Below are 17,745 nucleotides of genomic sequence, written 5' to 3' on the forward strand. Positions count from 1 at the left end.
TTGATAAATTCCGTAAAAGTGATGATCAAACTGAAAATCGTAATATCGTATTTCCCTACAACATAAATGGATACACTACTTTTCTCTCCTCATATACCTAGTAAAATGGTTTGTTTACATATTGCACTAGTAACATCAAACTCCTGTGATGGAAGGGGGCAACATTGTTTCCGAGTATAGTCAGGTTAACGTTAAAAATGTTGGTAAAAATAAAGTGATGTCCCTGTACTTACTGTATTTAATTAAACTTACAGAGTGACACGGGGTAAATATGCTATCCTAAACATTTTGTTTCCCAGAATCCCCTGGTGACTGCATTGTTGAGGTAAAGTGTGCAATAATAGAAACTACGTACTATACACAAAACTTGATGTTTCTCCGTCTAATGAACGAGTTATCTTCAATTTTTCACTATTCTGATATAATATTAGACTTGTAGTCTATATTAAGTTATAGTAAAAGACGTTAAAATATTAACTGCAACTAATTACATTTCTTTGTTCGTGTTTTATTTCGTTGTCTATGATGAACATAATGCATAGTTCGTAGTTTCACAATTTATTTCCGAAATGACAGCACTTAGCCTACTTGAGTCCTTTACCCTGCCATGTGGGGTAAAGATCCGCATGATAAATTGCAATATTGGGTCGTATTGCAATATTTAATGTGTTGCTATAATAAAATAGTACTTTAACTTCGATAGTAGATCTGCTTTTTGAACAATTACTACAATCTAATTAAACGCTAAAATATTTTGCAAAAATTATTAGAGAACAACGGATTCTAAGCCATTAATAAACGAGTGATCCAACAATACAACAACTTTTCGGTGAGGGTATATGAAAAAGAAAAGCTGTCAAAACGTTAAATGTAGAAGAATCCACCTTAAGAAATGGTTTCAAAAAGAATTGGGTAAGCTTATACATTGATGATGATGACGACGTACAGTACTTAAAATCTGTCTCATAATACTTACTTGCATCATTATGTTGTTTACAATTAAATAAAATGAGATTATTTAGTCATATATATTAAAGTAGGCCTACGGGTATTATTAGGGCCTATTGTTATAAGTTAATTGTTATTATTATTATTATTATTATTATTATTATTATTATTATTATTATTATTACTCATTCATAAGTTTCATGGACTTGACCAGTTCTATTTCGTCTTCAAGGCTCTGCGATATTTTACAATAGGCTAGTCCTACTAGGTTTCTAAAATTTTTTGTATTTTTTCGTACTGTATTCTCCAATTGAGCTTAGAGCCGTATTGTATTTTACTAAATGTACTCAAAATCTCTATTCACCACACTGGCATCGTAGTCTGTTTCAATGACGGTAATAGTCTATATTACGTCATCTACGCCATCTTTGTTTCGCCATCAATTGGTTGTTATGCCCATAAGACAAATACATTAGAAGACCTCCAACTCAATGTAGGCCTGCCTGTTCGAGAGAATATTGAAATTTACAACCGAATGTTAAATCCACTGGCGGTAAAATTCGAAACTAGGTTAAGTCATATAGTAGGGTGCTATCATGCATCCGTTCGATATTACAGGTATACACTATACCAACAATATTATTAGGCTTATTATTATTTTTCATAAGTCTTAATAATCCCCAAAGCAGTGCGTAATGATTTATCAGTTTAAATTAAATGTTTGACCACAATTAAGTACACCGTTTTTGGTGTGTGACATAAGTAATGGGAACGTTAAGTGCGAGTGTTTTACCTTTATCGTAATCAGTCTGACAACTGTGTTTGCCAAATGGCTGATGTGACGTGTATAAGAAGTGGTACCATTCTCAGCTGCACTAGCAACATGTTCACAAACTGAGCACTATATTCTAGGACACACGCCAAAAACGCTAGTACCAGCTGTACCACATGTGGTTTTTGGTTTATTGCATAATTATGAATCTATTTTAAACAAACATTCAGAGTGAAAGTGAAATAACCTTGGAGATTTTCAGAGCGAATAGCTCATGTTGTGTGTAACAAAAAACTATAATATCATTTTTGTGGAAAGTTAATATTTTTCATTCAGTAAAAAAGTTTTTTTTTTCTCAAATGTTTAACAACGTCTTTTTCGGTAACTATTGCGAGTAGGATCGTGATTTTCATCCATATCCATAGGAAAACAAATAAAGAATAATTTACTGTAACTTTCTGGCATATTTCAATAGTGTGGACGGTTTTCGTGTAAATTTTATTTTAAAACCCTCTAAATTCAAGGCACTTCACGATGCGAATTGGTTGCAACACAGCGCCAGAGAACAGCTCATCTAGCGAGCACACCGAGTTCGTTGACCTCTTACATCTGTATCACGAGAGGAATGTATTAGCGGCGATGTTGCAGGACTGCTGTAATTTCAAACTTAATTTTCTAATAAAATTAATCGTGCATTTAATCACAAAACGTAATATAAGATTTCTATCCATTTCAGCATACCCTGCAGTCCCTTTCAGTCTCCAATGCTATTTCACTTCCACTCTATATATAAAGCACAAATTAAGTAAATATATCACGTTTAATGTAAGTTACTGCATTTCCACAATAATCTTAATAAACAACTCGTACATTTCTATCTCTGTTACGTATCTCATCTGAATAAATCCAACAGAGGGCTCTTGAAATCGTGTGGCAGTGTTGCCAGTATCCGACAAGAAAAGTGAGAGATCAAAGACAGGTTAGGTTTGGTTTGTTCAGGCTTTTGGTATGCCTTACATAGGTAATTATGTAGGTTTGTCTTGGACCATAGTGAACAAAGGGATACTCTTGTAAGATATTATTATCAAAGATAATACAATAAGAACTAAGTACTGATAACATCGGCTTACCCGCATAGTAGCCTACATAGCACCACTGGGCCATGTCATTATTGCCTCTGAAAATGTCTGAGACAATGATCCGTAGGGTATATAAGAAACGAAGATTTTTGGGGAGAATTAAGTGGGTTTACAGCTTTTGAATTGATCACATCGTGTCTCTAGGGTAGCGTGTAAGTTATTTTCAATTATTCAAGCAAGATTTTTCTTCCGTGTGTTGTGTGTAGCAAGATCGAATTTTTTTTTTTTTGTTGGTTATTTAACGACGCTGTATCAACTACTAGGTTATTTAGCGTCGATGAGATTGGTGATAGCGAGATGGTGTTTGCCGAGATGAGGCCGAGGATTCGCCATAGATTACCTGACATTCACCTTACGGTTGGGAAAAACCTCGGAAAAAACCCAACCAGGTAATCAGCCCAGCAGGCAAGCGCCTTAACCGACTGAGCCACGCCGGTGGCCAGCAAGATCGAAGATTCACCAAAAATATTAAGTAGTCTTACAGATACTGGATTCCTGTATTTTTTTTTATGCCATACTAACCTCTGAGTGAGGATTCCACTTCCCGTATAACCAGAATCACTTTATCGAGGACGTAACTTTGGAATTCTACTTGTAATATTTGCATAAACATTTTACGTACGGTACTTACTTTTGTTGGGTGAGTGTATCTTCAACTCCCGTCGTACGATTCCTGAGGGACACTCATGGAATGTTCCTTCTGCTTTCGTTCGATGAACGTTTCCTTCAATGATATTACTTAACGAATTTAGTTTAGCAAAACACTTCTCCCAAAGCACATCCCAAGTTCCACATTATTAGCTACGTGTTTCTAAAAACAATATCTACATAAAAACATTTTAACTGTACATTATCTTAGATTCCACGCTACAGCGTAGTTTAACTTAACTTACATAGCAATAGAAGTGAACATAGGCTACAGCTGAGTTGTGTAAACAAGTAAGAAATTAAGTACCAATGTAAAATGTTCGATATATCAGAAGTTACATAATGCCATCTGTTTAACAGACTCGGGAACTACTTCGAACATTTTAGATTTTTTTTTCTACCGTCCGCCTTTCAAGAACCACTTCGGAATACGAAGGACCAGGGATGACATGATATTTTGTAGCTCACAATTACAGTAGAAGAGCCTGACCTTGATCACGAGCTCACAACATGTGCACTATATCAGGGATGCATTTAGTAAAGGCGGAAATTGTTACAGTAACATTCGACCAAATGCCTGAATATGTATGAACTATTTAGCCTATTTTATACAAGTGCATGTTAACAGATAGAAAAGGAAGGTGTTTTAAGAACCAAAAATGAAGAAGAAATGTTAATTGTCTGTAAATAGTTTATTTTTACATTGTAAATAAACATTTTTGTGCACTAGGTATAAAATTAATATGTAGGCTTACTAACTTTGTTACTTCTCACAAATCGTTCCAAGGTAATTCAAAATTACCTAATGCAAAAAAAAAATCGTTAAATTATACCTTCTATTGAAGAACCATCACCAGAATTGTGTCTGTTTTCTTCAAAAGTATTTTTTCGATATATGGAATTATTGCATTTGCAGTTACAAATCTAAAAATTGAAGCGAAATTTTCATCTGACAGTCTGTTCCTCACATTTTTCTTGTTCAATTGTGTCAATAAAAATATTTTCACACCCACACGTTCTTAAAAAATTGAAACAGTTTCTGAAATTTCATAGAAGCAATAATATCGAGGTTTAGGATTTAATAGAAGCAATAATATCGAGGTTTAGGATTTCATAGAAGCAATAATATCGAGGTTTAAAATTTCACAGAAGCAATAATATCGAGGTTTAGGATTTCATAGAAGCAATAATATCGAGGTTTAGGATTTCATAGAAGCAATAATATCGAGGTTTAGAATTTCACAGAAGCAGTAATATCGAGGTTTAGAATTTCATAGAAGCAATAATATCGACGTTTAGGATTTCATAGAAGCAATAATATCAATGTGTAGAATTTCACAGAAGCAATAATATCGAGGCTTAGGATTTCATAGAAGTAATAATATCGAGGTTTACAATTTCACAGAAGCAATAATATCGAGGTTTAGAATTTCATAGAAGCAATAATATCAATGTGTAGAATTTCACAGAAGCAATAATATCGAGGTTTAGGATTTCATAGAAGCAATAATATCGAGGTTTAGAATTTCACAGAAGCAATAATGTCGAGGTTTAGAATTTCATAGAAGCAATAATATCGAGGTTTAGAATTTCACAGAAGCAATAATATCGAGGCTTAGGATTTCATAGAAGCAATAATATCGAGGTTTAGAATTTCACAAGCAATAATATCGAGGTTTAGAATTTCATAGAAGCAATAATATCGAGGTTTAGAATTTCACAGAAGCAATAATATCGAGGTTTAGGATTTGATAGAAGCAATAATATCGAGGCGCCCCGTGGCGTCGTAGTCTAAGGCATCTGCCTAGGACTCGCGTTAAGGAATGCGCGCTAGTTCGAATGTTAGAATGTTATGTTTTATTTAACGACGCTCGCAACTGCAGAGGTTATATCAGCGTCGCCGGATGTGCCGGAATTTTGTCCCACAGGAGTTCTTTTACATGCCAGTAAATCTACTGACATGAGCCTGTCGCATTTAAGCACACTTAAATGCCATCGACCTGGCCCGGGATCGAACCCGCAACCTTGGGCATAGAAGGCCAGCGCTATACCAACTTGCCAACCAGGTCGACGCGCTAGTTCGAGTCCTCATGGGGGAAGAAATTTTCTCATGAAATTTCGGCCAGTGTATGGGACCGGTGCCCACCCAGCATCGTTATGCACTTGGGGAGCTACGATAGGTAGCGAAATCCTGTTGCGAATGCCAGCTATAACGGCTGAGGGGATCATCGTGCTAACCACACGATACCTCCAACCTGGTTGGATGATCGTCAACCTCTGCTTCGGCATGTGGGCGTGAGGCCAGCAGCCGGCTGGTCGGTCTAGGCCCTTCACGGGCTGTAGCGCCAGGGATTATTATTATTAATAATATCGAGGTGTAGAATTTCACAGAAGCAATAAGATCGAGGTTTAGGATTTCATAGGAGCAATAATATCGAGGTTTAGAATTTCACAGAAGCGATAATATCGAGGTTTAGGATTTCATAGAAGCAATAATATCGAGGTTTAGAATTTCACAGAAGCGATAATATCGAGGTTTAGGATTTCATAGAAGCAATAATATCGAGGTTTAGAATTTCACAGAAGCGATAATATCGAGGTTTAGGATTTCATAGAAGCAATAATATCGAGGTGTAGAATTTCACAGAAGCAATAATATCGAGGTTTAGGATTTCATAGAAGCAATAATATCGAGGTTTAGAATTTCACAGAAGCAATAATATCGAGGTTTAGGATTTCATAGGAGCAATAATATCGAGGTGTAGAATTTCGCAGAAGCAATAATATCGAGGTTTAGGATTTCATAGGAGCAATAATATCGAGGTGTAGAATTTCACAGAAGCAATAATATCGAGGTTTAGGATTTCATAGAAGCAATAATATCGAGGTTTAGAATTTCACAGAAGCGATAATATCGAGGTTTAGGATTTCATAGAAGCAATAATATCGCCGTTTAGAATTTCACAGAAGACAGGAATAACTGTCCGTTGTTTAACGTAATGTTCTGTGTTGTCTTAGGTGGATGTCCAACTTGGAGCTGACCCTACATCATAGAAGTCCTACCTTAAAACCCGAATAATGTGACTTTGAAAATGTTCCTGCAAATAAACAGAAGACTAACAATAAATTCCAACAGAGGTATGGAAATCCTTAATATTATAGACATTTGTTATTATTATTATTATTATTATTATTATTATTATTATTATTATTATTATTTAGTTATTTATTATTAATATTAATGCGGTAGCGAACAGCAGTTGGCCGATAATAGGGTAACATATTGGATACAATAATAAGTTATGGATAATACAACAATGGAAATGAAAAAAAAGAAAAGGCATGACGCCTTAGGCCACGACGTTACGGTGCTAGACATTACGGTATAGGCTACATCGCCTCTAGAATTGTCAGATTTTTTCAAAATTCTGGTAAATAATGTTTATGCCTGATTTGTAAGCTCATTTCTTCTACTTCTAAAAAATATATAAGTTGTAGCCATTATCTCAATAATTTCATAATTATTTGGGTATTTATAATTTAAGAGTACTATAGTTTCTATATCTTGCGCCATCTTCAGTGCCTGTTTTCTCCTATTTCATATTTTCCGACATTTATTATCCTTCCGACGGACAAAAAATAGACTTCCAATTAGGCAAAAGACTTCATTGAGATACCAAATTAAAGCTTAAACATGTGACTATGTTGTCAACTAAAATTATTATTTTCAATCGATTACAAATTATTTTATCCCAAAAATATACAAATATATGACTATATACCTATATTTTTTCTAAAGTGTTTACATAATGTAAAACATCATTTGAATGGTTCAAGATAAATAAATATAATTTTAGTATGTAACATTCTCCACACGTAGAGGATCATTTTGGCGTAAGAAGTTTTATCCTAGGTCAATTTCCAATGGAGTTAGGTCGGTTCAAATTTTATTAATTAAAAAAAAATATTTGCTGTGACTATGTGGGTCCCTATCACCACGGCATGGCGCGTCTTCAAGTTGCGGATAGAGGAGACGCCCTCCAGATATGGAGGGTAGCTGCGAATATATTGAATAAGCAGTCGTGGACAGCCGATAAGGGGTGGTCCCCCAGCTTGGGTGCTGGGCGAAGGGTTAACAACCCATCACCGTAAAAAACAGCTTGTTACGAAACCTAACAATAAAAACTCTCACTTTGAGAGAAGAACAGAGATTGAGGGTTTTTGAGAATAAGGTTCTTAGGAAAATATTTGGGGCTAAGAGGGATGAAGTTACAGGAGAATGGAGAAAGTTACACAACGCAGAGCTGCACGCATTGTATCCTTCACCTGACATAATTAGGAACATTAAATCCAGACGTTTCAGATGGGCAGGGCATGTAGCACGTATGGACGAATCCAGAAATGGATATAGAGTGTTAGTTGGAAGGCCAGAGGGTAAAAGACCTTTGGGGAGGCCGAGACGTAGATGGGAAGATAATATAAAATGGATTTGAGGAAGGTGGGATATGATGGTAGAGACTGGATTCATCTTGTTCAGGATAGGGACCAATGGCGTGCTTATGTGAGGGCGGTAATGAACCTCCGGGTTCCTTAAAAGCCAGTAAGTAAGTAAAAAAATTATTTGGGCCCCCAAATTCGATTTTCAAGTTTGAATTAAATAAATTGCTTAGTTTACTCCAATAATCATGTCACCAAAATTTGAAAAACATTAAAGAAAAACTGTGGATTTTTATCCTCAGAGTCAACGTATAGGCTAGGCCTACCTTAATGAATAATGTCGACGCCTATGTTGGGGCAACTGGAGAACCCCGAGAAAAAACCCAATTGCCACGTTGTCCACTATTTTCACTATAGGTTTTTAAAGCTTGACCGAGACTTGAATCTGAACCGCTTGCGTGACAGATTGAAGGTCTAGACCACGCAACTGAAGTGGAGACAATACCTGAGAATTACCTTATATTAATATTTAATATAAAGAGTATTTTGTAACTTTTATTTTCTTTCCTCGGTGCAAGATTTATTCCCTCTATTTCTTTGCAATTCGTTTCAGATAATTACGCGATGTGAATCATAATGCATTAATTAAAACGCCTGAGGTGACAAACTTGAAGAGGGGGGAAGGATTGCTCCAATGCTCTTTGCTAAAAGATCTTTATAAAATATGTATATCTATGGAACAGAGTGAGTGGAATGGGTTTATCATTTTAAAATATTTTCACGCAGTTCCCTCTTTAAGAAGCAAATTTCCGCCATTAACTCATAATAGCGACGAATTATCTGTTTTATAGGTAATTTTGAGACTTCCACGGTGACTTACGGTCTAAAGGAGAAACTTGGGGTTATCAATCGTGTAATTAGATTTAACGTCACCCTCTTTCCTAAACTACAGGTTTTATGTTCAGGATCATACCACTCAAGAGCTTAAAGCGCCACCTGCTCATTACACTTATGCTTGTCTAGTCCAAATAATTGGAGATTTAAAAACACAAATTTATTTATATTAACAATTTTACCATTGGAATTAAATTCAAAGTTTTTCTATACAGTTTAAGATGTCCCAACAAGATGAAATTTTACCTCTATTTCTTAATTATATCATAGGCCTATTAGTAAGTTGACTCGTAAAACAAAATAACATTTACCTTTCTCACAGCAATCTTAGTTTTCAAAATGACCATCCTCCAGTATCTTAGATTTCTAAATGACTAGCCTCTGGAATTTTAGTTTTAAACTGACTAGTCTCAGATATGTTAGTTTTCAAATAACTGATCTCCAGTATCTTAGTTTTCAAGTGATCAATCTTAAAATATTATTTTCTGAATGACCAGTCTCCAACATCTTAGTTGTCAAATGGCCAGTCTCCAACGTCATGGTTTTAAACTGACCAGTCTCCAACATCTTAGTTGTCAAATGACCAGTCTCCAACATCTTAGTTTCAAAGTGACCAGTCTCCAATATCTTAGTTCTCAATTGACTAGTCTCCAACAACTTAGTTCTCAATTGACTAGTCTCCAACTTCTTAATTTTCAAATGACTAGTCTCTAGTTAAGTATATTATATTATTTTTAAATAGCTAGTATCCAATAACTTAGTTTTCAAGTAATCAACCCTTAAAATCTTATTTTCTGAATGACCAATCTCCAACATCTTAGTTGTTAAATGACCAGTCTCCAATGTCTTAGTTGTCAAATGACCAGTCTCCAACATCTTAGTTTCAAAATGACCAGTCTCCAATATCTTAGTTCTCAATTGACCAGTCTCCAACATCTTAGTTGATAAATGACCAGTCTCCAACATCTTAGTTTCAAAATGACCAGTCTCCAATATCTTAGTTCTCAATTGTCCAGTCTCCAACATTTTAGTTTTCAAAAGACCAGGCTCTAGTTAAGTATATCATACTATTTTTAAATAGCTAGTATCCAATACCTTAGATTTCAAGTGATCACACCTTAAAATCTTATCTTCTGAATGACTAGTCTCCAACATCTTAGTTGTCAAATGGCCAGTCTCCAACGTCTTAGTTTTAAAATGACCAGTCTCCAACATCTTAGTTGTCAAATGGCCAGTCTCAAACGTCTTAGTTTTAAAATGACCAGTCTCCAACGTCTTAGTTGTCAAATGACCAGTCTCCAACATCTCAGTTTCAAAATGACCAGTCTCCAATATCTTAGTTCTCAATTGACCAGTCTCCAACATCTTAGTTTTCAAAAGACCAGGCTCTAGTTAAGTATATTATATTATTTTTAAATAGCTAGTATCCAATACCTTAGATTTCAAGTGATCACACCTTGACATCTTATTTTCTGAATGGCCAGTCTCCAACATCTTAGTTGATAAATGACCAGTCTTCAACGTGTTAGTTTTAAAATGACCAGTCTCCAACATCTTAGTTTCAAAATGACCAGTCTCCAACATCTTAGTTTCAAAATGACCAGTCTCCAATATCTTAGTTCTCAATTGACCAGTCTCCAACATCTTAGTTTTCAAAAGACCAGGCTCTAGTTAAGTATTTTCTATTATTTTTTAAATAGCTAGTATCCAATACCTTAGATTTCAAGTGGTCACACCTTGGAATCTTATTTTCTGAATGAGCAGTCTGCAACATCCTAGTTGATAAATGACCAGTCTCCAATGTCTTAGTTGTCAAATGACCAGTCTCCAACATCATAGTTCTCAGTTAACCAATCTCCAACATGTTAGTTGTGAAATGACTAGTCTACAAAGTCTTAGTTTTAAAGTGATCAGTCTTCAATATCTTAGTGGTGCAATTGACCAGTCTTCAACAGCTTAGTTTTCAACATCTTAGGTCTCCAATATTTTAGTCTACAAGTAGACTAACCAGTCTCCAAAATGTCAGTTTTCAAATGACCAGTCTATAAACTCCCACTCTGGTGTTGTGATTGCTTTGTTTCTTTTTATCTAGTAATATCCCAGAAACCTATGTCATGTTATGAATATTATTTTAAAATCAGCCAATACTTTCTATCCATTATAAAGAAATTGCCCGTTTATGTTGTAATACAAATCTTATTCAAACTTGTAAAGTTCATCTTGAACTGAATAATTTCAAGGGAAAAATTGTTCCGGGGCCGGGTATCGATCCCGGGACCTCTGGTTGAACGTACCAGCGCTCTACCACTGAGCTAACCGGGAATTCCACCCGACACCGTCTCAACTTTTCCCTTTATATCCACACAACTCGCGTGGGCTGACGAAACGCCAGAGACCCACAACGAGTGCACACAATCTGTGTGATTTGGAATTGTGGTTTTCTGTTAAGTTAAGGGAAAAGTTGAGACGGTGTCGGGTGGAGTTCCCGGGTAGCTCAGTGGTAGAGCGCTGGTACGTTCAACCAGAGGTCCCGGGATCGATACCCGGCCCCGGAATAATTTTTCCCTTGAAATTATTCAAATCTGCTTTACAGGGAGCTTCACCTGAAAGACTAGATTTTCATCTTGAACTATTAATATTGTTTTAAAAAAAGGCAAAATTCAAGAAATATTTAAATAATAATAATAATAATAATAATAATAATAATAATAATAATAATAATAATAATAATAATAACCAGTTAACAACCCTGTTTATCTGGTTGCATGTAATATCGTTACTATACAGTCACTATAGTCGTGTGCTAATAATTTTTTTTGCCTTTACTCTTGTTGTACTGTCAATGATGTAATAATAATACTTACTTACTTACTTACTTATTTACTGGCTTTTAAGGAACCCGGAGGTTCATTGCCGCCCTCACATAAGCCCGCCATTGGTCCCTATCCTGAGCAAGATCAATCCATTCTCTATCATCATATCCCACCTCCCTCAAATCAATTTTAATATTATCTTCCCATCTACGTCTCGGCCTCCATAAAGGTCTTTTTCCCTTCGGTCTCCCAACTAACACTCCATATGCATTTCTGGATTCGTCCATACGTGCTACATGCCTTGCCTATCTCAAACGTCTGGATTTAATGTTCCTAATTATGTCAGGTGAAGAAATAATAATAATAATAATAATAATAATATCATCATCAATTACCATTATCATCATAATCTCAATTACGTTCTAGATCTTTGGCTTGTTTAAAAATTCAATTAGGCCTACAATTTGGTTCCTCATTGTAGATTCTTTATGTTGTTCCAGACTTCTTGAGTCAGTTCATGGCAACCTACGTATTATTATGTCAATTGCAGATATACTGGACTGCAGATCAGAGCGTAAATTACACTGGCTCAATCTTGAGCCTAAAGAAAGAGCAACATTCACTACTGGTATAATTTTCTTTATATTTATATTCATTGTCACATTTCGATTCACTGACTCGTTGAATCCCAGATCACATAGGCTATACAAAAGATTACACAGATTACTCAGTCTTATAGGGTTTGATGGTAACAACTTTTATTAATTTCACTATGCTGCCATCTAGCTACAACATAAAAAGTCACGTTATAACTTTCATTTGAATTGCATAGAGCAACTGTTCTTCAATTCAGCGTTCGTTCTCAATCGACGGTGGCGATCCTATCGGTTATCTTTTCCACATGTTACCGATTTTAAACACGGAGATTGCCAATCCGTTATACAGAGTGTTAAAAAATATCCAATATTTTAGGAGGTGATAGTACCCATCAAAACACGAAAAAATGTCTAATAAACATTGGTCCTACAACACATACTTTCTGAGATCTGAACACTTGTTCATAGAAGGTGCTCAATGTGACGTCCATTTATGGCAATGCATTTTTCTGCCCTACAATACAGCAGGCTAACAGATAATCATATCGTAATCGACACCCCTGGCATGGAATACTGATACGTCCCAAGGAATACTGAAAAGAAAAGTTTGGTTGCGGATATGAGCGGAGTTCAGCAGAGATGGTGTTGCGAATTTCCGTAATCAGCATGTGTGGGCTGATGAAAATCTCCATACATTTGAAGAAACAAAGCATCAGCACCGATTCTCTATCAACATATGGGCAGGCGTTCTTGGTGATAGATTAAGGGCCATACATGCTACCACAGAGATTAACTGGGGCTTGTTATCAGGACTTTCTTATTAACGTATTGCCTACCTTGCTGGAGTACGTGCCATGTCAGCAAAGACTACAGATGTGGTTCATGCGTGATGGCACATCAGCGCATTTTTTCCGCAATGAGCGTGAACACCTGACGCTGACATTTCAGGACCGCTGGATTGATTGGGGAGGCCCCACATCTTGGCTTGCTCGTTTCTTCAAATCTAAGTCCCTAGACATTTGGTTATCAAGAACAACCAGGTCAAAGAGTGCGTGATTCCTTACGCCGAAGGGCAGAGGAATGCATTGCCATGAATGGACGTCACATTGAGCACCTCCTATGAACAATTGTTCAGATCTCAGAAAGTATGTGTTGTAGGACCCATGTTTATTGGACATTATTTTCTTGTTTTGATACATACTAGCACCTCCTAAAATATTGGATACTTTTTAACACCCTGTATATGTGATCAGGGGTTGAATTTAAGACGAGGTACTAATTTGAGAACGACTGTACTCTAGAAGTCTAGAGTAAATGCAAAAAATAAGGAAGGGGATCTGAAAGACATTCGTTACAGTAAGAATCATAGTACTTCAACATTCTAGACTAAATTATTTAATTGGGCATACGATCTCCCTATCCCTCTCATTCTTCGTCTGCCCTTCTCGAGCCCTTACATGGTTCTGATTTTTTAGAAGACACGGTAGTAATTTGGATCGAAGTTCCTTTTTTTTTTTTTTTTAGATGCGTAAATATACGAGAACATTCGCTCAAGAAACCAACATGAAGAAGACAAGAAGTCTTACAGACCTCCCTCTTATTTAATTGGGCCAAGATAAAAAAAAAAGTCATGCTCGGAAGAAAGACATCTGAGTTGTCGTTTTCCTTATAGCCATACCTTCAAATAATAAAAGAGCACACACATCATTAATCTTTTCTAACTCGATTCGTCTGAGGTTTAGACTTTTTTAGCTAAGGGCTTCTCATGTCATATTTTTTCTTGCTTTCGACTTTTTTTATTCTTATTCATTCTCCAAGCCCCTTTTCTTAAAGATAATGAGGGAGCAGAGTGTACTAAAGATGGGAGCCCCCTTACGTACTATGAACGGTTAACTACGTCTCCTTGCATTCGTTCTTTTTTTAACTTTAAGCAACTTATTAATCCGTAGCTCGAGGCCCAATTTTTTAGTAGAAGGACCTCGGGAGACCAAATAACTGGTAGCTCTCCATTAACGATTGTGAAATTAAAGACTTTGTAGTGATCTTTGGTACGTATATTTTTTAAAGGTATTTAAAGAATGCTACCAAATTTTAATGTTACGACGAACCCACATCTGAATGCTCAGTAACTCTCTCAAGTAGTCCTAGGCCCACATTTTTAATCTATGTTTGTCACAAGAAATCTTTCCAAAAGAAATAAAAAGTGCTATAATTGTCCCTATTGACAAATCTTGAGACAAGAAGATATAAAAAAGAAAAAAAGTGTAAAATAATTAGGCTATATGTTACTCAGGAGAAGACGAGCGGAAGGAATATGACTTTTGACTGTGGTTGCCGATTATCATAAACATGGATGGGCAACTCGTGCTCCTAAAGTGCTAAAACACCTTGAAAGAGAGAAAGGTAGACGGAGCCAGCCGCAGCAGTTACAAGTTGTTTGTAGTTTCGCTGCAAAAGCCACGGTGCGCTCTGGCGGCTCATGCAGGTGATCGTGATATCTATTCCACGATTTGAATTTCAGAATGACGCATTGTACAATAATTATAGTAATTTTAGAGAGACTATAACTGAACACATAACAAAATCATATTATTTTCTAGATTTGTACATTAGTTTAGTACTGGAAACACAAACTGAATACAACCTTTTCAAGATACAACAAATATAGCTGCAACACTTATTTATTATTACACTATTTGTTAATATTTCTTATTATAGGTCTTATATGAAACGTAGAACGCTAGAATTTACAAGTATTTATACATTATAGAGTATTCCCCTGTTCTCAGAAAGGTAATAGTCTGTATTCGCAAACAATAACAAATTCAAGGAAGTATATTTTACATGTCACGGCAGATGAAATATGCTTACTTCTGAGCTCTTTCTTTACTTCGAGAGCTTTTACTCTTCTTTATCGTATTAAACTCTGCCTCAAGCACATACAGTATATACGGAAGCAAAGAGTATATTTGGAAATTCTGACTTAGGCAACATTACGAACAGTTCTATTCCTGATTTTGCTGGAATCTGAGTGGCGTGCTGTTCTGTAGATTTATTAATTCAAGCTATAAATTTTCAGGATTTCCTATCGGCCTAAGCCAAAAAGATTTCAGAAAAAATTCGATTCCTTGTCAATTGTCACTGTTTCTCCAAACTTAGCAGTGATTTCTGCTGTAGGTCTTAAAGTAGGCGTAGGGTTTTATATTCGATAGATAGATTTTCTTATCACTCTTCAAGTTAGTTTATAGTCAAAGAAAGTGAAGTTGTCTATGTTCTACATGATACTGCCACATTTAAAATTTATCCATAAATGTTCTTACCTTGTCGATTATATGTCTTGCAATTCTGTAACTCGCACGCACAACTTGCTAATGATATTTGATATCAGTCTCACCGTGTTGATATCTCATTTTTACCTTTAGCTGTTCTAAAGCAGATGCAGACCGTATTTCTTTACTAAAAACTTCACTATTTATTTGTAACATAAAATGTCATGCGTAAGAAAATGTAATAATTAGAATAAATGCTTTACCTCACTTCTTAACTAAAAAATTCTCTTTCTACTCGTAACTAAAGGGAAATGATCTGGGAATTCTATTGTTTTTCACTTAAAACGAGCCGCCACTTACTGCAGACGCGATCAAACTTGTGTCCTAAAAAAACCGCACACAGACAGTATAGCTAGTACAGAGTCCGTTCTACCTGCACTGAGATTGTGTTGACACTTTGAGAGTACGAGTTGCCCACCCATGATCATAAACATCACTCAGAGAATCGTCCCAGTAGCCAGGTTATTTATTACTCATGCTGAAAACATTAGTAGGCCTTAACAATATGCGTATGGAAATTGAAGGATACTATTTCAATAAAATAGCTACTAATAATTGCTTAATATAGTACGAAATGTAGAGTAATTGACATTTTAACTTCTCACTTCCTAAGCACAAGAGCAATGCTGACCAGCAACTAATGAAGTCCGCATATTTATTACACCTACAGTGGCGTGTAAAAGTAAGCGCTCGCTAACCGAAACGGATGATCGAAATAAATAAAGTCATGACAATATATTGGTTGCAAGGCCTTCGATCGCGTTCATATTGAAGGAATAAATGAAATGGATGACGCGAAGCTTATTTTGTTAGTCCAACAATATGAAGCATAGCTGAAGCATAGGCAAATAACACATAGCTTAACAATTTATGAAACAGGGATTATAGCAATGTAATATGCAAAAGCAACATAGGGATGATATTGGGAAAATAATTAATCAACCAGCTATGTTCTTCAAGTTTGTTTGTGCGAGATTGTGCGTATTTGCTTGTTTTCCGCACAGAACCAATACGCGGTAAGTGTGAAATACCACATTCAGTATTCCCAACCTAACACACATAACAATTTCCCTCTTCTTACCGCTTAAGCGCGACATTCATTTTACTGCTTTAGGCTTTTAACATATTATTTTTAGAGACGTTTAACATATTAATAATTATAAATTGGAAACTTACCACTGCAATTTCACCTAAATTGCAATGTTAATTATTGTTTTTAAATATTTACAAAAATTAAGTAAAGTCTACTACTCCACGAAACTTATTGCATTCATGATACAAGTAACATTAAGGAAGCCGTGAACAAATCAACAAGATTCCAGATGCCGATGTTATTACTGCAATATGTTATATAAATAATATTGTTAAAATATTAAAATGAAAAATAAATCATTACATAACCTTACCGTTTGTTTTAAGTTCGCATTTATAGACTGGGGGAAAAAAAAGACAGACGTATCACACGGGCTGCTGGAGTATAGTAAACACAGAAAACATTTTATAGCAACAATGTCATTAAACAGAAACCAACATGGAGATTTCATTGCAACTAATTAGAAATTCGTCTTTCAGGTATGTAATAAACGATCTTCGCACAAAATAATGTACGATACACGAGCGGTATGTTTGTATTCATGTTCTCGGAAAATAAAAAAGCTCAACTACGTTTCGCTTTTTCAATCTTTTCCTCGACCATGAAAACGTCAACATACCGCTCTTACAACGTATATTACTATTAAGTTACAGAGCTAATCATTTGATTTCCGACTTCAATCCAGAACATTACAATGAAATAATTATCTCTCGCGGTAAATAACAACACTACTGAAAGATCAATTCGGGAACGTACACAAGTGAGCTATATTAAATTATATAATATAATCGTGCACCGAAATATTTATATTTACTGTATCATTAAGACTGAAAATTCCTGAGATGCTGATAAAGCGTCGTAAAATAACCCCCCCCCCAAAAAAATACTGAAAATTCGGGCGGTTCAAATTTCAGCCAATTAAAATCTGCCGGTAGATCAGAAACCATCAAGGAAACAACTATCTGAAAATCTCTACAGGGTGAACCTAAGTAATGTCATTAATTTCAGGGGGTTATTCTTTGAGATATTTGAAACAAACAGAGGTCTGCATCGGACGTTTTCGCTCGAGCGCCGAG

At 35.7% G+C, this 17,745-nt stretch overlaps 2 long non-coding RNA genes across 2 annotated transcripts in view; one reads left to right on the forward strand and one right to left on the reverse strand.

Moving 5' to 3' along the window:
• The window catches only part of LOC138713255 (uncharacterized), a 1,167,998-nt gene that overhangs the window by 852,597 nt on the left and 297,656 nt on the right, over nt 1–17,745 (reverse strand). The gene's annotated exons all lie outside the window — the stretch shown is intronic.
• The window catches only part of LOC138713256 (uncharacterized), a 149,305-nt gene that overhangs the window by 63,114 nt on the left and 68,446 nt on the right, over nt 1–17,745 (forward strand). The window contains exon 2 of the long non-coding RNA XR_011335809.1: nt 6,526–6,645. This is a non-coding gene — a long non-coding RNA (uncharacterized lncRNA). The remainder of the gene's footprint in view (nt 1–6,525; nt 6,646–17,745) is intronic.

The sequence above is a fragment of the Periplaneta americana genome, chromosome 14, assembly GCF_040183065.1.
Source record: "Periplaneta americana isolate PAMFEO1 chromosome 14, P.americana_PAMFEO1_priV1, whole genome shotgun sequence".
Lineage (NCBI taxonomy): Eukaryota > Metazoa > Arthropoda > Insecta > Blattodea > Blattidae > Periplaneta > Periplaneta americana.